This window comes from Prionailurus viverrinus, chromosome E2 (genome assembly GCF_022837055.1).
Source record: "Prionailurus viverrinus isolate Anna chromosome E2, UM_Priviv_1.0, whole genome shotgun sequence".
Classification (NCBI taxonomy): domain Eukaryota; kingdom Metazoa; phylum Chordata; class Mammalia; order Carnivora; family Felidae; genus Prionailurus; species Prionailurus viverrinus.
Window position 1 is genome coordinate 46,897,652 of NC_062575.1, and position 26,198 is coordinate 46,923,849.

Below are 26,198 nucleotides of genomic sequence, written 5' to 3' on the forward strand. Positions count from 1 at the left end.
GGTGGTAGTTCACAGTGACAGATCAAAGATACTATCCCTGTTTTATCTTGGTGAATAAAGGTGGGTGAGTGATGAAAAGCATATTAATCACAGGCAGGTATAGCTAACCCCACAGCTGTCATCCATCAAAGGTGCCTTATGGGCCTGGAATTGTGCTCATTGCTCGACGTGTGTGACTTATGTTCCAAGGTGGCAGGGACTGGTTATCCCTGTTGTACACGTGAGGAAGCTGAGCTCTGGCAATGAGAGGCCACTTGCTCGAAATTAGGAAGTGATGGAGGCTAAATTTGAACTCTGGTCCAGAGACCATACTCTTAAATCTCTGTCGGATATGCTGTATTCGTGTTTGAGGGGGATGGGCTCTGAGTTTTGAGCAATAGAAGCCACAGGAAGGACTCGTCACACAAAATGGATCCCCAGAGTTTGTCAGCAACGATCCTCGAGTTTATGTTGGTGCTGGGGTGCTGGTGTAGACCTGTTTGACTGACACTTGCACTCCTTACTTTGAGCTCCCGGTTTGGTAGAAACAGGTCTTATCTCCTAGGAAAGAGAGAGGACTTTGGAGACTGAGGAGCAGGGTGGGCAGGGACAGTGAGGGAGGCAAGAAAAGGGCCCAGCCTTTTGAAAGGCCATTCTAAACTGCTTCTTTGGGCACGAGGGCTCTTTTCTCCTACTGCTGTGGACTCTGTTCCCCGAGGCTGTGGCCCTCTGTGGGAGCTGTGTGGCATCTTCCAGTGAGCTCAGCAACAGCCGTACTTACCCAGCACGTGAATCTTGCCTTTGCTCTGATCAAAAGTGGCGTTGCTGGATGGGGGGGATGGGGGGTGCGATGCCGCAGTGGTCCGTTCCCTCTTTCATCCCTCTTTCATCCATGAGAGTCATTGTTCTGGACTTCTAATTACTCTCCTGGTTCAGGGTTCCCCATCTCAGGGGCAGGATGAATCTGGACCTCCTACCCAAGTATGGCAGGTACTGGAGATTCTCAGTTTGCTCACATCCCCAGGTAGTGGCCTGGTGCCAGTCCCTGTCCCCTGGTGGTGACTCATGAGGGTTTTAACCTCTCCACAACTCTCCTCTCTTGCTGCTGGACAGTGCCTGGTATGTAAAAGACACTCAGTAAGTGTCTGCTGGCTGAAGTAATGATCCTAGCCAGCATTCACCAAGCTCTTATTGTGTATAAAGGCCCTGCTCTAAGTGCTTTTCTTGTAATTTCTCATTTAAGCCTCAGAATGACTCGATGGGGTAGGTACTGTTATCATCCCCCTTTCCCTGATAGGGAAGCAGGTCCTGAGAAGTGCATGTCCTGAAGCTGGAGTGTCAAAGTCAGGATTCAAACCCAAGCCATTGGCTCCAGAGTCCAGGCTCTTAAACACTCACTGTGCGGTCTCTTGTGGATGGACAGATGGATGAACGGGGTGGGCAAGCAGGACCATACGGACTAGTTCCAGCCTCTCCACTCCACGTGTGGTCTCTGTTCTCCTGTTCTGGGACAGCCCTGCTTCAGGTCTCAGGCCCCTTCGTGCCTGGAGGCTTGAACACCTCTCTGGGCACGAGATTTTTCTATGATTCTGGAACCTGCACTTCCCCTTTCTCTAACAAACGTAACTGGATATTCAGTATTGTTAAGGAATTCTTATTTTTTTTAAATGTGATAATGATACTGTGGTTCTGCTTAAGAAAAAAGTCCTGATCTTTAAGCATACATTCTGAAATACCTGTGAACTGTTAAGGTGTTCATGATTTGGTTCAAAATAATATGGGCAGGCCGAGAGTAGAGGGAGACCGTGTGTATGGGTGAATGAAGAGATAAGTGAGATTGGCCACCAGTTAATAACTGTTGAAGCCGACCGATGGGGGATTATTATATTCTCTTTTCACCTTTGTATGTTTGAAATGTCTCATCCTGAAAAGTAAGAAATAAGGACAACGAAAGTCAGAATTTGTGTATTTTGAGCTCAAGTGTAGGTGTGGGGAGTTCCCTGCCCCTGCCCAGTCCACTTGTATGATAAAAACAGGGTTTTTTGGTTTTCTTGTTGGTGTTTTCATTAGAGGAGTCAGTGGTTGGCCCAAGGCTTTGGAAACCCCTTAGGTAAAGCAATGTCCAGGAGCAGTGAGGACTCTGGAAGGTTCCAGCGGCCGCACGCTTCCCCGGCTGCTCTGAGCGCCGGCTGCAGTGGCATCGGCTCTGTGAGTCAGTTTCCAGAGGTCCTGCTTCCCTGAGAAATGTCTCCCTGCAGCACCTTGACCGTGGGGCCCCTCCCACATTTTTTCCAAAGACATGTTTCAACAGGAGGCATCAGATCCTCCCCCAATCCTCCCCTCAGGACAAACCTGCACCCAATCCTTCCTTTGATGGGTCTCTGTTAAAGCCCCACATGGAACCAGAATCCGGCATTTGGTTTGCCTCTAGCACTGCAGTGGGAGGCAGGGAAGGTGCCCCCTTTCAGTTCTGACTTTTGCCAACAGAAGGAAGGGGGCAAGATGCAGCTTGTGACAGACAGACAGCGCCTGGGACCTGATGGTATTCCTCTTCAAGCCTACGGTTAGAACTCCTTCATGACACAAGAGTAGAGAGGCCCCTGTCGCATTTGTTCTTTTGGGGACTCTCACTTAGCCTGAATCCTTGTGTGGAAATGGCAGGAAAAGAGGACACCCTTGCTTGGGGGTTTCTGCTTGGTGTTTGCCTCCCAGGTGGGTAGAGATGGTTGTTGTGAGAGAGAGAGCCTGCTCTGGCTCTGATCCTGCTAGAGGCTGGCATGTTCCAGCTCAGGATGAGTTCTTTTCTCCGGTGCCCCGTGTCTCTACACCACACGCTTGGTTTGTGGGCAGGGGAGGCAGGAGAGCCCCTGCCTCAAACCCCTGCCCCCAGCATTCTCTTCGGTTCTGCCCTTTCTTTTTCTTTCAAAGGCTCTGAGGTGAGCCCAGTGTGGAGAAACCACTAGGAGCGCTGTCACCAACTTAGCTTGATTTTCCCGTGTTTCCAGTGTAGACCTGCACGTGTGGGATCTGAGGGTGCCAAACCCCAAATAGTGACTCTACATCTGATTTTTCAGCTTACTCATTCAGCAGGTGTTCACTGAGCTGAGCAGTCCTCCAGGAGCTGGGAATGTGGCAGTGAGCAAGACAGACAAGCTTCTCCCCTCCTCGGGCTGTCCTTCAAGTGGGGGGTTCAGACAGTAAACAAGAGGGTAGTAAGTGCTAAGCAGAAGAAATTAAGCAGGGAAGGGGGATATGAAGTATTAGGTTGGTAGAAGGTGTTGTGTTGAGGTTTTAGACGGGAGGGCCAGAGAGAGCCTCCCTAGGAGGTGACTTGAGTACAGGCCTGAAGGAGGTGAGGCAGTGTCAGCAGTGGGGGTGTCAAGGCAGAGGGAGCAGCCAGTGCAAAGGCCTAGAGACATGGGCCTGGTAAGATTGAGGAGCTCACAAGGAGGCCTGTGTGGCCAGAGCAGGAGATGAGGGCAGAGAAATGACAGGCTTGCTGATCTTGTAGGATCTGGTACAAGTGTGTCTTTTCTCTGAGATGGGGAGATATTGCAGGGTTGATTGATTTATTAAATTTCATTAAATTTTGAAAAGTGGCCACGTGCATGAAACCGAAGGCGCAAAAGTAAGACAGTCACCTCCCTTGCTCAGAGGCCACCACCATTCCAGTTTCTTGCTGGTGACCAACTTCTTGACACCGCATTATTGGAGTTCCCTGGCTTGTATTAGGTTGAGCCATATGAAATTACCTTCTTGCCGTCCAAGAATGTGTGAATATTGGCAATTGTATGAGGTTTGGTGTAATAGCTTCCTTTGCACAGGCTGAGAAATCTGACCAGTGCTTTCCTGCTGCCGGGGTTAGTGGTCGGAGGCCAAGACTCCCCTCCCCCTTTCTGTATCCCACACTGCTCTTTCAGTGACTGGCCCAACAGTGTCAGCAGTGCCGGCGAATGCAGAACCCCGGCCCCACCCACAGCCCCCTACCCAGTCTTGCTATTAAGCCTGATTAGAGGCTGCCTCTTCCTGCTGGGACCTTACCTGGGGGTGGCGTTTGTCATTCTTTGGCTTTCTGCATCTTGGTGCCACCAGTTTTGAAATCACAGATAACTCCCAGAGGGAAGGGCAGCCCTGGACTCTTGCCAGATGTTTGGCATGACTCACATGGTGGGGGTGCTCTCTGGGGCCGGGCAGAGCTTGTGGGCATTCTGGATCAGTAACTGGGCAGAGTAGCTGGCAGAGTGTCCATGGGGTATCTGCTGGGGCTGCGGAGGTTCAGGCTGCGGGAGGAGGTCTGAGGAGTGATGGAGAAAGGCCTCAGCCCCTCCTGTGTGTCGCATCCCTGCACTGACCGGGACAGTCTCACGTCTCTAGAAGCCCCAGGGCCCTGGGCTGGGTTCTGGGTGTAGTAACATAAAGGTAAAGGAGTTCTGGATCCAGCTTTGGAGGAGCTCCGTTAGGAAGTTGTGTCAGTTGGTATGCCTTTGGTTGCAAACAATAGTAATAGCAACAAAAGCAGCAGCGAATAGGTAATTTATATAATGTCTACCCTGTGCTAGGCACTGTGCTAGGTAGGCACATCCCACAGAGTGACTCATCCAGACCTCCCAACAATCCTGTAAGAGAAGTATTCATTTTATTCCTCTTTTGCAGATGAGGCAGCTAAATTTAAATAACTTGCCCAAGGTCACACAGCTAGAGAATGGTAGTGACAAGATTTGGACCCAAGGCCTCTTCACTCCAGAGGCCTTGCTCTGAAATGACTTGTGTGCTTCTGCAGTGGTTCTCAAACCTTAGCAGACAGCAGAATCCCCTGGAATGCTTGTTAAATTACAGATTGCCAGGCCCCACCAAGAGTTTCTGATTCAGTAGGTCTGGCTTGAGAATCTGCATTTTTAACAAGTACTCAGGTGCTACTAGGTGCTCCTGGGCCTGAGAGGACATCTGGAGTACCACTGATCTATTGCAGTAGGAAACCCAGATGAAATTGGCCTGAAGTCAGATTTATGATCTCATGCAACAAAGAAGCCCATAGGTTGGCGCCACCTTAATTGATTGACTAAGCACTTCCACAGTGCCTGTAAGCAAGCCCTCTGTTGTGTCACGCTGCCATCCTTGGTTTGTCGCCTGTGTCCTCAGACTCTCCTCATGGCCACAAGATGACTGCCACAGCTCCAGCTGTCACATCCCGACAAGGCTGCATCTAGTAGTAGAAAGAGGGCATCTATTTATCACTCACTATTTATCTCCAACAAGTGAGGAAACTTTTCCTAGATACTCTGCCTCTCAGATTCCCCTCATATCTCATTGGCCAGCATTGTGGCACGTGACCACACCTGGGCAAATCACAGGTAAGAGCCGATCATAATGTAGTCTCAGGGCTGAGGCTGGAACTGTCCTTACCTGAAGCACATGACTGCTGGGAAGAGAGTGGCTACAGGAATAAAATTGGAGTACTGTTTTTTGTTTTTATGTGTTTTTTTTTTGTTTTTTTTGTTTTTTTTTTTGTTTTTTTTTGAGTACTGTTTAGGAAAGGACTTGGAGAAAGGGATGGAATTGGTAGGCAAACACCTGGGTCTGCTGCAGAAGTTAGTAAAACAAAGTGGAAGCATTGCACTCACACATTTTCATGTCATCGTACTGACCCGCTTCGTTTTGTAGTTACCTGAATCAGGACATCACTTTTGTTCTCTACTAATGTCCACCTTCAAGAAGATGTACGCAGAGTCCCTGTGCTGTAGGAGCTGTCGGTCTTATCGAGAAACCCAATATTTTTTTTGAAAATAGAGGCAAACCCAAGCTGAGTGATGAGGCAGCAGTCTGAGGGGCAGTGTGCATGTGTTTGAGAGCATTTTCTCTGCTCAGAAACACTTGGCTCTCCCTCCTCTCTCTGCTCTTGACCAGTTGCTGTTCAAAGTGCTCCTCGCAGAGGCTCAGTTTCCCCTCCTGAGGACTGGCTCGGAAGGTGGTTGTATGGATGAAAGGAGAGGATGCAGGTCAGGTGCTTACCCCCGTTGCCGGCACGTGGTTGCTCACAAATATGATCTCTGCTATTAACACATGAGATTTATTAATTGAATAATTAAATTACTATTTAATGATCCCGCCCCCTCCTTCTAACAGCCTGTGAAAGTGACCATTCATTTTGCAGACTGAAGTTTCCTGTGGATGCCGATTAGTCCCACTTACGGACAGACACAGTGTAAAGTTACTGCCCTGCCAGACTACAGAGGGACTGAGGAATGGAGCGTGGGCTTGAGCTGTGAGGTGGGGCTGGTAGTGATACTGACCTCCTAGGTAGTTGGGTGGATGCCGTGCATTAAAGTATGTAAAGCACTTAGAACGCTGCAGTCCTGGCCCCCGGTGAGCACTTAATACACACCGTATAGGTGGTCCTTGGACAGGTCAGGGGTTAGGGGCACTGACCCCCTGCACAGTTGAAAATCTGAGTATAACTTTTGACACCCCCAAAACTTAACTACTAATAGCCTACCATTGACCTGAAGCATTACTGAGAACATACACCTATTTTGTATATTGTATGTATCTTATATGGTATTCTTACAGTAAAGTAAGATGGAGAAAAGAAATGTTATTGAAAAAGTCATGAGGAAGAGAAAATACATTTATAGTACTGTACCATAAGAACTGCATAAATGGAGCTGCACAGTTCAAACCCATGTTCAAGGGTCAGTGGTATTTTTTTGTGGGTGAAAAGGGCAGCAAGAATCTTTATTTTTCTTCCCTTCAGCTGCCCACAGTTACCCCCTATTTTAAGGTATAAGCGGAATCTGATTGAATCTGAGGGCAGAATGTCATGACTATAGCTGATAGTTGTTGAGCATTTTTTGTGGGTTAGGCTACGTGTTCCCCCATACAGAGCTCACCAACTCTCACACACATCCCATTTTACAGATGTGGCAACTGGGACCCAGTTGGGGCAGGGGGCAGTCTCTCATCTAAAAAGGGGATCTGGGTGTAGTGGTTAAGAACTGGAAACCCAGAGTCGCTGTGCTGGGATTACCTCTCTGCCCCACCACTTTCTTGCTATGTGATCTCCACGCTGTGACTTCTCTATTTCTGAACTTTCTCACTTGTGAAATAGCAATGATAATAGTACATCCTAGGAGGGTAGCTGTGTGGGCTAGGGGAAATAACTCCTAGGAAGTGCTTAGAAGGGTGCCTTGTCCAGAGTGAGCACCCAGGCTCTGGTGGTTGTTCATATCAGGCAAAGCCATTCCGGGCTGTGCTTCCAAAGCTGGCCGGAGGGGCCCAGAGGCGGTGCTTAATCATTAAGCTACATTGCCTCTGCCTCTGCCTGAGTGAGCAGACCGGGAGTCCGCACCGGGAACGGAGCCCACCTTTGGATTGTGAGGTTGTGAATGAAGCGGGCAGGTGCCAGCCCAGGGCAGGGGAGGCTGTGGGCACGGATCCAGCCCTGGCTCAGTCAGTGAACAGGTGGCCCGTTCCTGGATCAGCAGTAACAGGCGAGCCGTCTTTGTTACCTTGGAGCTTTCTCTTAAGCCCATTCAGGCTCCTCAGACCACGTGTCTGGTGAGTAAGGAGTCCTTTTTTTTTTTTCCCTCCCCCAAAGGGGCTGCTGGCGAAACAGTCCTCTTTGGGAGCACGCCTGTTTGCGCGGAGCTCCTCGTGGGGGAACTCCAGTGGCTGGCGTGTTCCCGCGGCTATTGAATAAGTCGCTGTTAGGAGCTGGCACGGCAGGTTCCCGTTTCCGCATTCCAGACACCCACAGTAGGCCGAGCGGGGGAGGCACCGGCCGGGGGCAGCCTGCAGAGCTCGGGCAGGTGGCCTTGCCGGGTCCGGCCAGTCACCTGCCAGCTCTGTGATCAGGGCTGTGCTCAGGACGTCTTTTGGGTGAGTGATGTTTGCTAAGTTTGGTAGTAACTTGTAGAGGAGAGAAAGGTAATGATGTGTTTCTTCTTTTCGGGAATTAGACTGGTGGCTTTTTTGTTTTCTTTTCCTCCCCTCCTCTGGCATGAAGTGTTTACCTGTCTGCTCCTAACTGTGAAGAACGGTGGGCGGAGTGTCGAGGGAGTGAGAAGAAAATGGAGGATATTTTCTCCCCGGAGAAGGAACCAATTGGTGGATGTTGAGCTCCTGTGGGATGCAAACTTCTGTGCCAGGGGCTGTGGGACATCCCGGCCTGGTACAGGGGAGCTGTGTGATCTCAGGCAGGTTCCTTTCCCTCTCTGGGCCTCAGTTTCCCCATCTGATGAAAGGGGAAGTAGGAGCAGTACCCACTCATCTTTCCAGTGGATCGTTATGTAAAGTGCTCACAGCCTGGGCAGGGAGTCGTCCTCAGTGTCAGCTAGCCCTGTGCCCCTGCCCCCCAAATTCCCTGGCCTTATCTTTGACTTCTCAACTGCTGGCCGCACTCCAGCTGCTCAGGCCTCCTTCTGTTCCTCCCTCAGGGCCTTTGCCCTGGCTGTTCCCTTGGCCTGGAACACTTCCCCCAGTCTCCCCAAGACTCCCCACCCCCTTTCAGGTCTCTGCTCAGATGTCACCCTCTCCGTGGGGCCTCTGTCCCTATTAAATAGCACTTTCTCCACCACTCTTAGTCCTTCACTGTGCTTTATTTTTCTTCATGGCATTTATTACTATTTGACATACTTGTTTATTATCTGCCCCTCCCCTCCACCTGTAGGCTCCATAAAAGGGCAGGGACTTCGGTCTCTATTCTTGTAGAGCAGTTCCTGGCATGTGGTAGGTGTGGGATAAATTATTTTATGAATAAATTTATGGTATCAGGTGCAACATTGTCCGAGGATGGATGACTGTCCCCATTTGGGGTTTGAGTTAGAATGCCCCCAGACCTGCAGCTGTGGGGGAGGTGGCATTCCCACACCCTCCCTTTGATTCTCATCAGGCCTGCCTGAGGCATCAGGGCCTCTGGCTTCCTGTCCCTCATCCCCTGCAGTCTGGAGAATCCGGGCCCTGCCAGTGGCTCATCCGGGCAGCCTGGATTCATGTGGCCGGGATCAGACAGCCTTGGCCCTGGTGAGAGTTGAGGCTGCGTGCAGGTTAAATCGGGTGGGGAAAGCTTTGTCTAAGACACTGCCCGCACGTGCACACACCTGCATGTATCTGGAGAGCCCACTTAATCGCCAGGTCCTGTTCAGTGTTCCTGCAGTAAGGTCAGGGAATGCCTTGGAAATCAGAATTAACTGGCCAGGCATGGTTTATTGGTCTTCCCTGCTTTAACAGGCAGTAATTCTCGTTCGGGGGCTGAACGCATTGTAATTAAATGGCAAACTCAGAGAGTGTGTCGTGGCTGATCCTACCTGGTCGTCAATGCTCTGGCTCCTGGTGTCGGCAGTTGGTTCTGTAAAAGTGTCCTGGGCGGGGCTTCCCCAGGCTCTGCGGAGCGAGGTCAGTGGCCCTCTCAGATTTCTCCGGACGGGATGAGACACCGAGGCACCGAGGTGCTGATGGACTGCCGGCTGCATCATGCACTGCCACACCTTTGGGCCTGAATGTGCCAGGTGTCCAAGGAACTGCTCCTCCAGCAGTTAACTGTGCCCTTTGAGCCCCAGGGGCAGTGGTGCAGTTTCAGTGCCCTTCCTGAAAGACCGTGGCTCTTCATGCTCAAGTCCCAGCACTGCCCGCACTCTGGGCACAGTGCTTACCTTCTCCGGGCCTCTGTTTCCTGATCTGGAAAATGGGAGTAATTAATAATTCCCACATTAGATGAGAAGTTCAGGTGAGATCAGGTGACCTAGTCAAGCACTGTATCTGGTGCATAGAGAGCACTCGCTACTTGGGGGGTGATGATCATGAATTAACTCCAAGCTCCTCTTCAATTTTTTTCTGTCCCTAGTTTGTGGACTTCTCTCTGCCCCACCCCCATGTCAGCATCCTCCCACAGTCCTTCACCCATAGTAACAATCAAGTACTTATGTGCGTATCTTTCTACCTTTTCTCCCATGGTTATATAATCCTGTGGAGAGAAATAGAATCCTACAAGGGATAATATTACCTTCATTTTCTTGCATTTTGCTGTTTAAAAAATATTTTTGAGGGGGGGGAGAGGGAGAGAGGGAGGGAGAGAATGCAAGGGAGGGGCAGACACACACACACACACACACACACACACACACACACACACACACACACAATCCAAAGCAGGCTCCAGGGTCTTAGCTGTCAGCACAGAGCCGAGTGTGGGGCAGGAGCCCACGAACTGTAAGATCATGACCTGAGCCAAAGTTGGATGCTTAACCAACTGAGCCACCCAGGTGCCCTGCATTTTGTTTTTCTAACATGGCAAAACCATATAGATATGCCTCCAGATTCTCAGGTAGCACTCAGATTTGCTCTTTTTGATAGCAAAAGATGTGTGTAACACATGGTGATGTGGGTGTACCATAATTAATTTGGCTAGACCATCACTGATGTGCATTCCCTTTGTTTCTGTTTTTTTTTTAAAATTATTATTTTTATTGATAGCCTTCTTTAATTAGTTTGCAGGCGTCCAACCTGCTTAGCCACCTTGTTAACTTAAGCTCTAAGCTTTTGAAAATGAGTATGAAGTAGTATTAGTATAATGATACCTCTTGCCCAGATAGAAGATGTGTTTTCTGAGGGTTCTCACCAGGTCCAGCACAGTGTTGAACTTTCTACTTTAAATGCTTTTTAATTATAAAAGTAAGTAATAGATTCATCACCCTTAATACGGGTTAGTTGTGTTTAATGAGTACTCATTAACAAAATAACAGAAGGTTCATATTTTTTTTCATTTTAAGGATCTTTGTTATCAATATGCAAGAGATTTTGTTGGGATCTTTGATCGATGGGCACATTTCCTTTTTAAGTGGCACTTTAATTATGGGATATATTTGGCTTTGTGAAACTTGTACAGTGGTGTGCCCAGATAGAGGTTTATTCTAGTTCTCTATTGCTACATAACAAGGCACCCTAAAACTTAAATGCCTTAAAATGACAGACTCTGCTTTACTGAGGCTCATGCGGATGGCTCTTCTCCTGGGCTTGACCGGAGTTTCTTACGCTGCAGCAGACAAAGGGTAGATGGAGCTGGAGCACTCAAGATATTTCGGCCACATTGTGCCTTGGAGATGGCTGGGCCCCTCTCTCTGTAGTCTCAGGATCTCTTCTTCCATGTGGCCTCGCCAGCCAGTAGCTGGACTTAAAACATGGCAGCTCAGGGCTTCTGATGAGCCTTCGTAAGGCATAGTCCAGAACTGGCCCAGCTCACTTTCAGCCTCATTCTGTTGGCTAAAGTGAGTCACAGGTCAGGCCAGATTCAGTGTGGGAGGGACAGTGGAAGACTTGAGTTCCGAGAGATGTGCCCACTGGGGGTCATCTCCAGAGACTACGACAGCCTTCGTTTTCTCACGTAAGGAGAGGTGCAGAGGTTAGCAGGGAAAGGTGGTGCTGCAGCTTACCATCTCCCCGGTGTCCCAGGCTCTTCTTTATCTGCACTGCTGCTGCCCTTAGCCTCATAGCGAGAAGAAGGCTGTTCCACCTCCAGCCCCACATCCTTGTCACAGGCAGGAAGCAGCAAAACTCTTAAGGAAGGGAGACAGTACCTCTATTGTAGGACACCAAAGCCTTCCCTGAAATCTTTAGCTGACTTCTGCTTGTGTCACTTTGGCTAGAAAACTCCATGACGTGACCACCCCTAGCTACGGGGAAGTCATGGAAATGCAGTTTTTAAATTTGGACTTAACCACCACCCTAAATGAAGGGTCAGTATTGAAGAAGGGAGAATGGACATGAGAGGAGGCATCTAGAAGGGGTCTGTTCAGACAGCCAGAGAAGTGGTGAGGTGGCATCTTGTATTCGTTTATCATCTGTTCAGTAAGTACTTGGGATGAGCAGTGCACCAGGCTTCTTACAGAGGCTGCAAGTATAAGGGAAGGAAGCACAGCTGGGGGTTAAACTGACCAGGATCATTTGTAGGCCTTCACTAGATCATTGCTCACCTCATGGCTGTCCTCCATGTACATGTTAGAAGTTAGACTAGTGAGAATCATAATAACCAGTCTCATTAAGGGCTTCCCTTGTGTAGAGGAGCTGTGAACCAACCCATTCAGTCTTCACAGTGGCCCCATGAAGTAGGCACTGTGATCACCCTTCCTTTTCTGATACAGAAACAGAGGCACAGAGAAGCTAAATAACCTACCTGCCTACTTACCGCAGCCAGGAAGTAGTGCAGTCGATGCGTGATCTCTGGTGGTCTGGCTCCGGAGTCCGTGAACCACTGCGCTGTATTGTGTGAGTTCGTTACAGGAAACATTTCTTGTTGAAATGAATATTTAAGTGATGGCAGAACAAAACATGAAGCAGAAACCACCTACTACTTCATCCCCTCCGCTCCTACCTCCTGCCTCATTGGTCCCATATGTCAGTAACTTGGTGTACATGCTCCCTCACCTGTTTCTAAATATATTCCATTTTTTTAAAGATGGCCTTTGGACACACAAAATCAGATTAATCGGAATCCTTGGTGCATGAAACACTGGTGTTTTTGGCTCATGCAAAATTGTCTGTTATAATTAACAGTAGGCTATTAGGACATTTTAATGTCCAAGGAATTTAATGCCCAGGAATTAGGACATTTTAATAACACATGAACCTGTGTGGTACTTCTCATTCCATACCCTGCCACCTGTCCCAGAGGTGACCACCATCTTGAGTTTTTTATTTATCATTCTTTGTCTTAAAAAGAACTATTTTTGAACTTTATGCAAATGATACTGTACTGTATGTAGTTTGGTGGGACTTGCATTTTTCCCATAGTATTGTGAATCTAAGAGTGATCCAGACTATTTTTGTATAGCTGTAGTTCATTCTGGTTTTTTTTGCTGCTATATAATATTCCACTGGCTGAATGTACCACATTTTTATGTTAGTCATTTGCATGCCAATGAACATTTCATTAGTTTCTAGATTTTTTGCGATTCATGGGCTACTGTGAATGTTGTTACACATGTTTCCTAGCATGTATTGACATGAATTTCTTTTGGGTGTTACTAGGCACGAGATTGGCGGGTCGTAGGTTGTGAGCATCTTTGACTTCGCCAAATACTGTCAGACTGGTCTCTGAACGTTGCCACCAAGGGCTTAGTTTGGTAAAACTTTTTTATTTTTTGCCAGATATGAAATGAAATCTCATTGTGGTTTTGATTATACTCCTCTGAAGACTGATAAGGCAGAATATCTTTTATCTTTCTTCTTCTGGATAAAACTTGCTCATCACTTTGCGGCATTTTAGTATTGATTTGTAGGTGTTCTTTTTTTTTTTTTTTTTTCCCCAGAGAGAGAGCTTGCATGAGCAGGGGAGGGACAGAGGGAGGGAGAGAGAGAGAGAGAATGAGAGAGAGAATTTTAAGCAGGTTCCATGCCCAGTGCAGAGCCCAACACAGGGGGGCTCGATCTCACAACCCTGAGATCATGAACTGAGCAGAAATCATGAGTTGAACGCTGAACTGACTAAGCCAACCTGGTGCCCCTGTAGGTGTTCCTTATATACGCTCGACCCTTAAACAGTGTGGGAGTTAAGGGCACATACCTACCCACATAGTTGAAAATCTGTATATAACTTTTGACTCCCTAGAAGCTTAACTACTAATTGTACTGTTGACCAGAAGCCTTACTGATAGTGTCAACAATTAACATGTATTTTGTATGTTATACATATTATGTACTATATCCTTAAAGTAAACTGGAGAAAAGAAAATGTTTTTGAGAAAATCATAAGGAAGAGAAAATACATTTATAATACTGTATGAACTATGTAAATGGACCTACATAGTTCAGACCTGTGTTGTTTAAGAGTCAGCTGTGCTCTGATTACTAATCCCGAGGCAGCAGCCTATTTAACCTAATTGAAAATGTGGTTCTCATGTCATTATTTCCTTGGTTGTTCCCACCCGTTTACCCTCTCCCCAGCTCCATGATAGCGCTTTGTGTATCTGCAAGCTCACAGTGATTCTTCTTTGGAATAGTTCTCAATTTATGGACGTTTTTATACATTTGTATAGATATAGGACTTGTTCCACTCACTCTGAATGGTCTTTTGATCCCAAGTGTATCAGGATTAGGTTCAGTTGCATATAATAGGAAACCATATATAAAACAGAATACAATGGTCTAAGCAAGATAGAAGTTTCTTTATTACATAAAGGAGCCCAGTGATATAAGCAGGCCAGGGCTACATTCTTATTTTGGATGCAGGCTCCTTCTTCCTCTTGGATCTATCATCCTTGTCCTGCCACCTCATGATTCAATATGGCTGCTCAAGCTCCAGCCATTGCATCCCAGCCAGCAGGAAGGAAGGAATGAAGATGGGCACCCCTGTCTTTTTAAAAAGACTTAATGGAGGGGCGCCTGGATGGCTCAGTCAGTTAAGTGTCTGACTCTTGATTTCGGTTCAGGTTATCATCTCACAGTTTGTGAGTTCAAGCCCCGCATAAGGCTCTGCACTGATAGTGCGGAGCCTGCTTAGGATTCTGTCTCCCTCTCTTTCTGCCCCTCCCCCCACTTGCTCTCTCTGTCTCTCTCTCAAAAATAAATAAACTTAAAAAAAAAAAAAAGACCTAATGGAAGTCGCACACGATAATTCTACTTATATAGACTCTTGCTTAGAACTTAGGGTACAATACGTAGTTGCAAGGAGTCTGGGAAATGTAGTCTTTATTTCACATGCCCTTGTCCTTAGCTAAACATCAGATTCTGGGGGCACCTGGCCTGGCTCAGTCAGTGGAACATGGCACTCTTGATCTCAGGGTTGTGAGTTCAAGCCCCACGTTGGATGTAGACATTACTTAAAAATAAAATCTTTAAAGATCAGATTCTGCTAAGTTAAAAGGGGAGACTAAACATTGGATCAGGCAGCCAGAGGCTTTACTAGTTCTGAAGTGTTCCTTAAAAATGGCTCTTTTTTTTTTGTTTTGTTTTTTAACGTTTATTTTTGAGAGAGCACAAGTGGGGGAGGGGCAGAGAGAGTGGGAGACAGAATCTGAAGCAGGTTCCAGGCTCCAAACTGTCAGCACAGACCTGGACGCAGGGCTTCAACCCATGAACTGCAAGATCATGACCTGAGTTGAAATTGGTGCTTAACCAACTGATTCACCCAGGTGCCCCTCCCTAAAAATGGCTCTTAAAGGAGCTGCCAGGCACTAGGATGGTACCTGAACGTCATGTCGCTTTGGTTCTTTGATTTATTACACAAATATTAATCGAGCACCTGTTTTGTACAGATGCTGTTTTGGGAGCTGGGATGACTGTAGTGAACAAAACAAATGAAATTTCCACCCTCATGGAGCTTACATTATAAAAGGGAAGACAGATAGTAAAGAAAGACATATATAGTAAGTCCAAAAGAGATAATCGGTGTGAAAAAAAATGAAGGTGGGTACATGCAATGAGAATAAGTAGCATGTGATGCTATTTAATTAAATCTCCCCCCAATTTTTTTATTTAAAAAAAAATTTTTTTTTAACGTTTTATTTATCTTTGAGACAGGGAGAGACAGAGCATGAACGGGGGAGGATCAGAGAGAGGGAGACGCAGAATCTGAAACAGGCTCCAGGCTCTGAGCTGTCAGCACAGAGCCCAATGCGGGGCTCGAACTCATGGACCGTGAGATCATGACCTGAGCCGAAGTCGGCCGCTTATCCAACTGAGCCACCCAGGCGCCCCACCTCCCAATTTTTTTAATGTTTATTTATTTTTGAGAGACAGGGCAAGCGGGAGAGGGGCAGAGAGAGGGAGTCACAGAATCTGAAGCAGGCTCCAGGCTCTGAGCTGTCAGCACAGAGCTCGATGTGGGGCTCGAACCTGTGAAGCATGAGATCATGACCTGAGCTGAAATCAAGAGTTGGATACTCAACTGAGCCACCCAGGTGCCCCTTTTCAAAACATGTTTTAAGGTTATTTAAGTAATCTCTACACATGCTCCTCCTACTGAGCCAGCCAAGTGCCCCTATTTAATTAAATTTTGAAGACTTTTGGTGCTGTTTGAGAGAGTGGGGTTAGGGAAGGCCTCTTTCAGAAGATGACATTGGAGCAGAGGTGAAGAGAGGGAGTCGCAGAGCCATGTGGGTATCTGGGGGAAGAGCATTTGGGTGAAATAAGGGCCAGTGAGAGGTTCTGAGGTGAGAAGGTGCCTGGCATGCTTGAGGAACTTCAGAGTGCCTGCAGGGCTGTGAGTGAGGGAGAGATGGGGCGGTGGCCGGGGCGGGGGGGAATGAGAGGGGTGATGGGGGCCGATTGTGTGGGGCCTTGGGGCCACAGTGAGGACTTTGGCTTTACCCAGACTGACACGGAGCTGCAGGAGGAAGATGTCATCTGATCATTAGCCCTTGGCGGTGAAAGTAATCACGAGCTGCTTTCTCAGCCACCCTCTCGGTTTAATCACCTCTAGACACTGTTTGAGAAAAGTCAATAATAGCTTCAGCTCTTCTTAGCTCATGACCACTCTGGGTTTATTTGTATAGGCTTCTGCCCACCCCCACGGGATTATTTTATAGTTAAATAGTTCAGTTTTTATCTATGAAAGATAAGATTTTTAAGGACACAGTGACAATATCATGGCCATGATTAAGGTAACTAACAATAATTGCTTGCCATCATCTAGCATCCAGTACATTTCAGATCCTCTCATAAAAGTCTTAGAATTGATTTGTTCCAATCAAGGTCCACTGTGGGATTTGGTTCACATGCTTGTTAAGTGTCATTTAATCTGTGGGTCCCCCCGCCATCCCCGTTTCCCCCCCCTTTTTGCTTGGATAGTTTATTTGTTGAGAAAAGCCACGTAATTTGCCCTGTAGATCTCCCACAGCCTGTGTCTGGGGTTGTATTTCTGTGGTGGTGGCTAACAAGTTCTTCTGTCCCTATGCTTCCTGCAAATGGGTGGTTGGGTTTGGAGACTGGATCAGATTCAGGTGTGAGATGTGCACACACACGCATATTGGTGTGTGTTCTGGGTAGGGATGGCAGGGCATTCTCCTGGCTGTTGTGTGTTCTATCCTCAGCAGGTGGGTAAAGCCTGTGTTCTCTTTCAGTGACGTCCTGTAGTTAATGGCTGTAAATAACCATTTCTGACACCTGTGATTTTACTTAGGGTTTGCAGAAATTGTGACACTTGTAATTCTGTCCTCCTCTTCACTTATTAGCTGGAGTATTCCTTTAGAGAGCAACCTTTCTCATCTATTATTTAGTTACCCTGAGGGTACTGACTCTTTTGAACTTTTGTTTACATTAGAAATGAGTATTGAACGACTGGGCTGGTGGCTTCTGATCTGCGGATTTTTCCTTCGGTGATCCAAATCCTCTTTGTTTTTGCATCCATTCATTCGATGTGTACGGGCCTCTACTGGCACACCTCATCTTGGATTTGGGAATAAACAGATGAACCGCCACAGTCATCTTACTGTTCGGGCGCAGCTGCTTCGGGCCTTACCTTTGACCAGGTGGGGCCCTGTGTTCGTGTGTGTCACCCACCATAACCAGGGAGAGATGACTCTAGGCCGTTGTTGACATTTCCATTTTTTGTTCTCTTTCCCTGGCCATGAATTTTTCAAACCTACAGCCTCTAGAGAGTTCTTGTTCCATGCCAGGGGATTAAGCCTTTATGCTTGGGGCAAGAGGTTTTTGAGCATTTGGATTTCTTCTGATCTGAGACTCTCTTCCTAGACAAAAGAACAAAAACTGGCTCTGCTCCACTGAGAGGCTCTCCTTCTAGTAGCCTGGCCAGGGGCGCGCTCTGACCCCAGGCACTGTTGTCTGGGTCATAAATTCTTTAGAGCACTACCACGCATGAAATCATTTGGATGCCTTGGGATCAGTTACGCATTATATTGCACACTACCTAAGGGCTTTCTTTTCTTCTGGAGATTACAACACATTTACTCCCTGGGGGGGAGGGGGGGGGAAGGGCAGAGATTTGATGTAGAATGATGTAGAATTCATTAATTCATTCAGTCACTGACTTGTGCCTTTGGCAGATATTCATTGAGCATCCCATGTGTTCCCATTGCTCGGGTCAGAACCTGAGAAGGCCTGTCCTCCTGGGGTTTTGGTTCACATTGAAGGACACAGAAGAGAAAGTAGTAAACAAATTAATAAGGTATTTCAAGTGGGGCCGAATCATGCTGTGAAGTGATGAAGCAGACTGATGAGAGAGCCACCTGGAAGGCGGAGAGGGCTGTGGGAGGCTGGGGGAGAGCTTTGCCGGGTAGTGATAGCAGCTGAGACCGTAATGGTATGAAGGTGCCAGCCTCTCGAAAGATCTGCGGGAAGGGGTCCTGGCAGAAGGAACAGCAAATGCATAAGTGCTGAGGCAGGAAGGAGTTTGGTGGGTGGAGGAACAACAGAACAGTGGTGTGGCTGGAGCCTTGTAGAGAAGGAGGTGGAAGGGTGGGCAGGGGTGGGAGCCGGGGAGAGGGTTTGGTGTTTATTCTGAGTGTCCTTGCTGTCATTGCCTCTGAAGGAGTGGCAATGGAACAAGGAGGGAGGCAGCCTTCCCTGGAGGGAGGAGAGGTGCCTGGCCTGCAGAGTGGCATTGGTGCTTGACAGAAGTGCATGGCCTGACAAGTTGCTAAGGGATTGGTCAGAGCATGGGGAGGGGAGTAGATTTTCCAGGGTTTCAGGCTTTGGGCTGCAGGTTTGGATGGATGGCAGTAATGACAGTCCCCGGCCCCCTTTAACTTGGGCTGGGGTGTCCTACTCACACACGTCTCCTGTAACCCTCTACGGTAGACTCTTACTCCCCATTTCGCAGATGAAGAAACTGAGGCCCAGAGAAGCGAAGCCCTTGATCCTTGTCACTCAGCTACTTGGGTCTGGTTTGGAACTTCGGTGGCCTGACCCACAGTCTGACCTTACTCCCCTTTCTCTCACTCCAGCCACAGCTGTCAATCCATGATGTTGACACAGCCTGTGCCCAGGAGGAGCTAATGTCCTACATTTATGAAACCAGGAAGGGATCAAGTCCACATCGGTGGCCCTTCCACCATCCCCACTAACCTAGATCCTGTCGTGCCTTTTATTACAGTATTTATTACAGGGCAGAAAACAGGGACTTTCTGGGTGCCGACACATACGTAACTTGACACTTGGGTCAGATAAGGTGTATATAGGCCCGGGACTTGGAGCTCCTGAGCCTGCTTAACTGATTGGGCTGAAAGCCTCCTTGCCCATCAAACTCTTCTTATCTCCTCCTCCAGTGATCCACATGTAAAGGGAGCTCACCCCCCACGGGGTGTGTGTCCTGTGTGATACCTCAGCCAGCCACATGGCTTTCCTTGGCATCTTCTGGGAGACAGGTGTGAGCCCACCCTCCATCTGCATGTGGAGCAGGTGAAAGGAGGTGCTGACTTTGGTCCTGCTTGGTGCTCCCCTGTCGGTGGCACTGATGGATGCTGATCATCTCCTACTCCTTCTTGCATTTAGGTCGCTTGGCAGAAATTTCATATTGATCTTTTTTTTTTTTTTTTATTGATTTAAAACTTACATCAGCCAAATGCCGATTGTAAACATTTCAAGCAATGGAGCAGTATGTAAAGCAGAGCATGGCATTTCCTTGTTCCTCTCATGTCCCTGGCACCTGGCCCTCCCCCAAGTGTCTCTCGCCTGCCCAGAGTGACATTAAATGCGCTCTTCTTGCTGTGCATGCAGTAGATCGTGTTGAAGAGCCTGGGCTCTGGGGCCACGGTTCTTCGGTTCAAACCCCAGCTTTGTCATGTACTGATTTGGGCCTTTACTTAATCATTCTGTGCCACGGTTTCCTCATGTGTGAAATGGTGGTGATGGTCCTAACGTCTTGGCTTGTAAGGATTCATCGTGCTAATACAGGTAAAAAAGTTAAGAGTGGCACCTGGCATGTGATAAGCACTCACATGTTAGCTATTTTTATTACACATACGTATGCCTATAGTTGTTTGTTGTACAAACATACTCTCTAGGTATGTTGTTCTACAGACGGCACTTTCCTTTAACAGTCTGCCTTGGAAAGCCTACTGTGGCAGTGGGTCAAGGTCAGCCACACTCTTTTTGATGACTTCATAGTGTTCCATCCTGTCAGTGCCCTGTTACTGGACATACTGCTCACTTCCACCTTCCATATTGTAACTCTGAACATCTCACACACAAAAACCTTTGTTTTCTCCTTAGATTTTTATTAGACAAAGTTCTGGAGTTGCAATTACTGATACAAAGTGTATAAATATGTTTAAAGACTTGCGATATTTGTTGCTGACTTGTCTATTAACCATAGGTATTTCCTTGTTTGTTGCCTGTTTTTCTAGGGGGTAGTTTTTATTTCTTATTGATTTGTAAGGTATCTTTATATTACTGAAGGTATGAATCATTTGTTACAGGTTGCAGATTTACATCCCCAGTGAGTTGTTTACCTTTTAATTTTATAATGTTACTAAATATCACACTCAGGTTTTTTTTTGTTAATGTTGTTGTTTGCTTTTATGCTTTGGCCTTTAATTTAAGATGAGATAAATACTGTATTTTCTTCCTACTTTATAGTTTCTTTCTTTTTCTTTTTCTTTTTTTTTTTTTAAAGATTTTAAGTAATCTCTACACTCACCATGGGGCTTAAATTCAAAACCCTAAGATCAAAAATCACATGTATAGGGACGCTTAGGTGGCTCAGTTGCTTAGGCGTCCAAATCTTGATTTTGGTTCAGGTCATGATCTCAGGGTCATGAGATCAAGCTCCATGTCTGGCTCTGTGGTTGAGCATAGAGCTTGCTTAGGATTCTGTCTCTCTCTCTCTCTCTCTCTCTCTCTCTCTCTCCCTCCCTCCCTCCCTCCCTCCCTCCCTCTCCCTCTCCCTCTCCCCACCCCCCCACTTCTCCCCCACTGTACTCTCTCAAAAAAAAAGAAGAAGACAAAGAATCACATGTATAGCTTCATTGTTCACATCCAACATCTGGAATTTTTTTTTTTTTCTGGTGTTAGGTGGGATAAAGATCTTAAACCTACACCCTGCCAATAGTTAATCAGTTATCTCTTGCAGTATTGATTGAATCATCTGTCCTTTCCCACTGACTTGAAAAGCTTAGTACAAGCCTGGTCCTGGTCTGAGTGTTTTATTGTTCACCTTCAGCCCCTGCCATAACTCAGTGAAGCAGGTTGGTAATACCCACTTCACAGCGATGAAACTGAAGCACAGAGAGGTGACCTTGCTTACTGTCTAGCAACTTGGATGAGGCAGAGTCTGGTTTGGAATAGAGTGGATTTAGTCAATAACTGGCTGCCTTATTGCTAATGTATTTTCAGCGGCTTTTCCTGCAGTTCCTTGGCAAACTTTCCTTTTGTCCATGAGTGATTGTCGTCTTGATGGCCCCTCTGCTGCAGCTGACTGTGTTAGGCCTGCCCCCTGCCTCACTGCCCAGCCGGGGCTTCCATGATGATGATAAATGCCAGTGGAGGTCACAGGCAGGTGTGGGTGCCTCAGATGTTTTATCCTGCAGGACCGCCCTTGGTGGGGGCCCAGTTAGGCAGGGCCCAGAATTTTTCTGAGTTCCTAAGAAGTCCACCGTGGCCAGTGTGTGGCCATGTCAGTGAAGGACTCATCTGTCCCCCATGGCTGGGCCCAACCAGGGAAGAAGCCGACGTCAGGGGTGACAACTTGAGTACATGCAGCAGTGGACAACATTCTGGGACCTTGATTGAGATGAAGAAAAAAAGAAAGAAAAGAAAAAGACAGAGGTCTACCAGTGGGGCTGTGGGGAGCTCAGCAAGAAGATCTGGAGCTCTGTTGCTGGATCAGTAGAACTGGTTGCCCACCTGTGTGTTGTGAGGCCTGACATCAGACTGCTAAGCTTTGCAGCTTTGCCTTTTCTTGGCTGGGTGTCCTTGGGCAAGTAACTTAACCTCTCTGATTAAGATGAACCTCAGCTTCCTCTTCTGGAGTAATAATGGCTCCTACCCTAGGTTCTCGTGAGGAATAAATGATCCCTGCAAAGTGCTTGGAACTGTGGTTGGCACATAGTAACCACTCAAACAAAGGTTAGTCATTGTTTCTTTCCTTGTCCCCTTTTCTGTGTTCCTGAGGGCGGGGATAAAGGTTCCAGGAGATGTATAAAAGTGTGTGTAGGCAGATATCATCACTTAGGTATTTCCTGAACACCTACGAGATGGCACACAAATGCTAGGGCCACAGCGGGGCCCAGGATAGACACAGTCCCCACACTTCTGGCCCTGACATTCTCGCGGGGAACTGGACTCTAAACAAACATAAATAATGTGATGTTAGGTAGTGAGATGTGCTGTGAAGAAAACCAACCAGGGGGAAGGCTGGAGAGTGGCACAAGCTACTGTTTTAGCAGAGGTGATCAGGGCAGACCTCTGAAGAGATGACTTTGATCAAGACCTGGATATGAGGAGCCAGCCATGGAAACATCTGGGAAAGAACATTCCAGACAGCATAGTAAACACAAAGGCCCTGAGGCAGGAGCTTACAGAGTGCATTCTAAGAAGTACCAGGAGGCCCTGTGGCCAGAGGGCTATGAGGGAAGGGAAGGTGAGAATGGCAGAAGATGAGCTTAGAGAGGGAGCCAGGTAGGAAGTTCTTGGCCTAGATTCTTTGGGTTGAAAATACAGGGGCCCATGTCCGATCCATCCAAGCCTAGAATTCTGAGATGCATCCTGGAGCTTGGGACAGGCATTGTCTGCTGGTGTTGTGATCAGCAGACCTGGGGCCCAGCCAGTCTCCCCTCTCCATTTCCCACCTCTGCCTCTACATTCTCTTTGGTTCCTTCCCTTTCTAGGCTTCTCCAGGGATCAGGGTGTCCCCAGGCTCCTCCCTTAATGGGGTGTCCAGGTCCCAGCCACAGTTGAAGACTTGACTGGCTGTTTCCATCCTGGAACAGGGGTCCGACCCAGCTTTGGTCTGTTAGCTATCTCTCCTCCAGCGAGCTCTGGCAAGGCAATAAGCATGACACACACACTTCTCATAAAATGAAGACTTTCTTTGCCCACCTGGCCTGGGGCATCATTCCTGTTCTTACGTATGAAGCATTATCACCTTGTGGTGAAGAACTGGGGCCAGAAGGCCTGGATTCAAAGTTCAGCTGCTTGCTAGCTGTGTGACCTTGGGTTTATCACTTCACCTCTCTGGGCGTCAGTTTCCTCACCTGTAAAATGTGGATGGTAAATGTTTCTACCTCAAGGGGCCATTCAGAGCATTAAATAAGTTTACGTAAAGAATTTAGTTTTGGGCACCCGGTTGGCTGTTGATTGAGCGTCTGACTCTTGATTTCGGCTTGGATCATTTCAAAGCTTTGTGGGTTCAAGCCCCGCATGGGGCTCTGTGCTGACAGTGTGGAACCTGCTTGGGATTCTTTCTCTCTCTCTCTCTCTCTCTCTCTCTCTCTCTCTCTCTGCCCCCCTCTCTCTCCGCCCCCCTCTCTCTCCCTCCCTCCCTCTCCCCCTCCCCCACTCTCTTTTTCAAAATAAATAAACTTCAAAAAAAATTAAAAAAGAAAGTAGTTTGAGCCATAATAAGCACTCAAGAAATATTATTTATCATCGTCCTTATTTTTCCTCCATGAGTTGGATAGTGCTCTGTAGTTCAAGCTAGGACTTGGGAACAGAGTCTGGAATTGATCCCAGCACCACCCCAACTAGCTCTGTGATCTCGGCCAAGTGAGTAGCTTCTCTCTGCCTCTTAGGGAGAATCACAAGCTGACAGGACTTGTTCACTGCGTGGATGTGTGTTGTCTAAGGTTTGGGTTCTCGTGGAAATGCCAGCGATCCCAGGTGTCTGGGCGCAGTGCAGCCCTGGCTGCAGGTTTCACCCCATAAGTGTGAACTGATGGCAGGGGTGATGTTTGGACCTGCCTCACCTCCTTCACAATGGCTCGTGCAGGGCCCTTCTCTACGTGGCATGGCAGCACAATGCTCCCTGTAAGCACGTCCTTCACCTCTTAGGCTGAGCTCTGTAAGAGCAAACCCAGGTCTGACCCACCCAGCCCCAGGCCCCCAGCAGGCTGTGCTGAGTGGGAGCACAGAAACACCTTCACCAGGTTTCTTGTCTTGTCAAAGACATCTGAAAAACAGCTCAAGAAGTGTCGTGTTTGTGTCTGATCATACCTGTTCCCTGGACAGTGGCACTCTGAAACCTGGCTGGGAATTGGCATCACCTAGGGACTCTTCTCAACAGTTGGGATTCTCTGGCTTTATTCCTGGAGCATCTGTTGGGGCAGGTGTAGTGGATATCATCTGCTGGTTTGGCCCAACAACCATTCATGATTGTTTTGTGGTTTTCCTTTTGAGGATTTGCTCCCCCACCATCCAGTTTATTCATTCACTGAGCCCAGCTGTATGTATGATACTACTTTCTCTGGTGGGGGAGGGGGATGGGGGTGGCAATGAATCAAAAGCCCTGCCCTTGAAAATGAAATGGGGGTAACTAACTATCTTATAAGTTATAAATTATAAGTTATGCAATAGATAACTGTACATTAGCTAGCAGGATTATAGCACCAGCACTTTCTAATTTCAGTAATTACACTGTAATTGAGAGAATATCATTGTTCTTAGTAGACACCCACTGATTTCTGTAGGGGTTAAAAACAAGAACAAATTCATGGAAAAAGGGAGGCAAACCACTATTAGCTGAACAATCATAAAAATGGCTAAGATATTTATCTTTTTTCAGTTTGGGGGTATTGTCATAAAGGCAGCCCTAACGAAATGCTCTGTTGTACGGAATAGGTTTCTACTCAACAAATCAGTACTTACATTCACAATTTGAGTTTAAAGATTCTGGGGCACCTGGGTGGCTCAGTCGGTTACGCATCTGACTTCGGCTCAGGTCATGATCTCACAGCTCATGAGTTCGAGACCCGCGTTGGGCTCTGTGCTGACAGCTCAGAGCCTGGAGTCTTCTTCCGATTCTTTGTCTCCTTCTCTCTCTGTCCCTCCCCTTCTCATGCTCGCTCGCTCTCACAAAAATAAACATTAAAAAGTAAATAAAGATTCTGAAAACTTTAGTATGTAGAATGTTTATAGATTGTTTTCATTTTTTTTTTATATTTGTATTTTTCAATTTCTGGAGAGAACTTTTAGAAACAGGAGTATAAAAACAACTTAAAAAGCGCCTCCCCCACCTTCTTCCGCCTTGCGGAGCATTCTGGTCCATGTGGTTTGGATGTGGAACGGGAGCAGTCCTGGGCCATTCAGACTGTTCTCTTCCTCTCTGCCCCAGTGACTGGCTCAGGAAAGGGCTCATGAGTCACATCAGTCTGCTCAGAATTTATACATGTCTTTGGCGAGAGCTGCCAGGAAAGAGGTGCTTTCTTTCTACTGGGGTGCTGAGTTGTGGAGCATAAGCCTAATGTTGCTGGGAGCCATCCTTGCCCAAAGGGTCAGATGGAAAGAACACTGGAAGTGATTGGTTCTTGATAAATTCTTTGGGTAACTGGAAATTGGAATGACCCCTGAACTTTTCAGTAACGTGAAGCAGAAAATTGCTTTTATTTTCTTCTTGAGCCAGTTTGAGTTGGGTCTCTGCCACTTGCAACCAAGAGTCCTTTAAGTGATTTGGTAATTCTTGTGGGCTCTAGAATCTGTACTTTAAAATTCTCCATAAATGGTTTGTATGATTCAGATGTTTGTGAACCACTTTGCTAGACTTTTCTCTGTGGTGGTCCTGAGACTTAAGGGAGCAACAGACTTGGCCTGGGGAACGTGTTAAAAATATAGAGGCTCTGTTCCACGCTGCTGGTGGTTCTGATCTGGGGCTTGGGAATATCTGAGTTCTGAGCAACATCTTGGGTAACTAGACGTACCTCAGAGTTTGAGAACCACTCTGATACAGTGCAGGGATCATGCTCAGCCTAGGGCCTTACCCCCAGAGGGGACCCAGGGTCTTTCTCAAATGAATGAAAGTAGTATGAGTTAAATCTCTGGACAACAGTCCTTTCCTGCCTGTTACCTGGTCTTGCACACTATATCGTGCTTTAAGGGAAATTTGGTTAGATATGGGACCTTTATTAGCATAATGGTTTTTACCTGTGTGTAGTAGCCCCTCTGCTAACTTAGAAAAAGCTGGATACAGTGCATGGTGAAATGTTGCTTCAGATTCAGAACAAAGTCATCTCTTGAAGAAGGGTTTTGCTAATAGTGGAAACTATTTAAGAGGGTAATTACTGACTCAATCCCGAGTAATTTATGGTGAATACTTCCCTCACGTGTGTGTGTGTGTGTGTGTG

General features: G+C 47.3%; 1 protein-coding gene across 4 annotated transcripts in view; it reads left to right on the plus strand.

The window, feature by feature from the left end:
- The window catches only part of SIPA1L3 (signal induced proliferation associated 1 like 3), a 239,227-nt gene that overhangs the window by 6,880 nt on the left and 206,149 nt on the right, over positions 1-26,198 (plus strand). The window contains exon 1 of one of the 4 annotated variants that reach the window (XM_047834796.1): positions 7,785-7,854. The exons of the other annotated variants lie outside the window; for them this stretch is intronic. The gene's annotated coding sequence lies outside the window, so the exon portion shown is untranslated. Of the gene's footprint in view, positions 1-7,784; positions 7,855-26,198 lie in introns of those variants that run through there. 4 annotated transcript variants of the gene reach the window in all.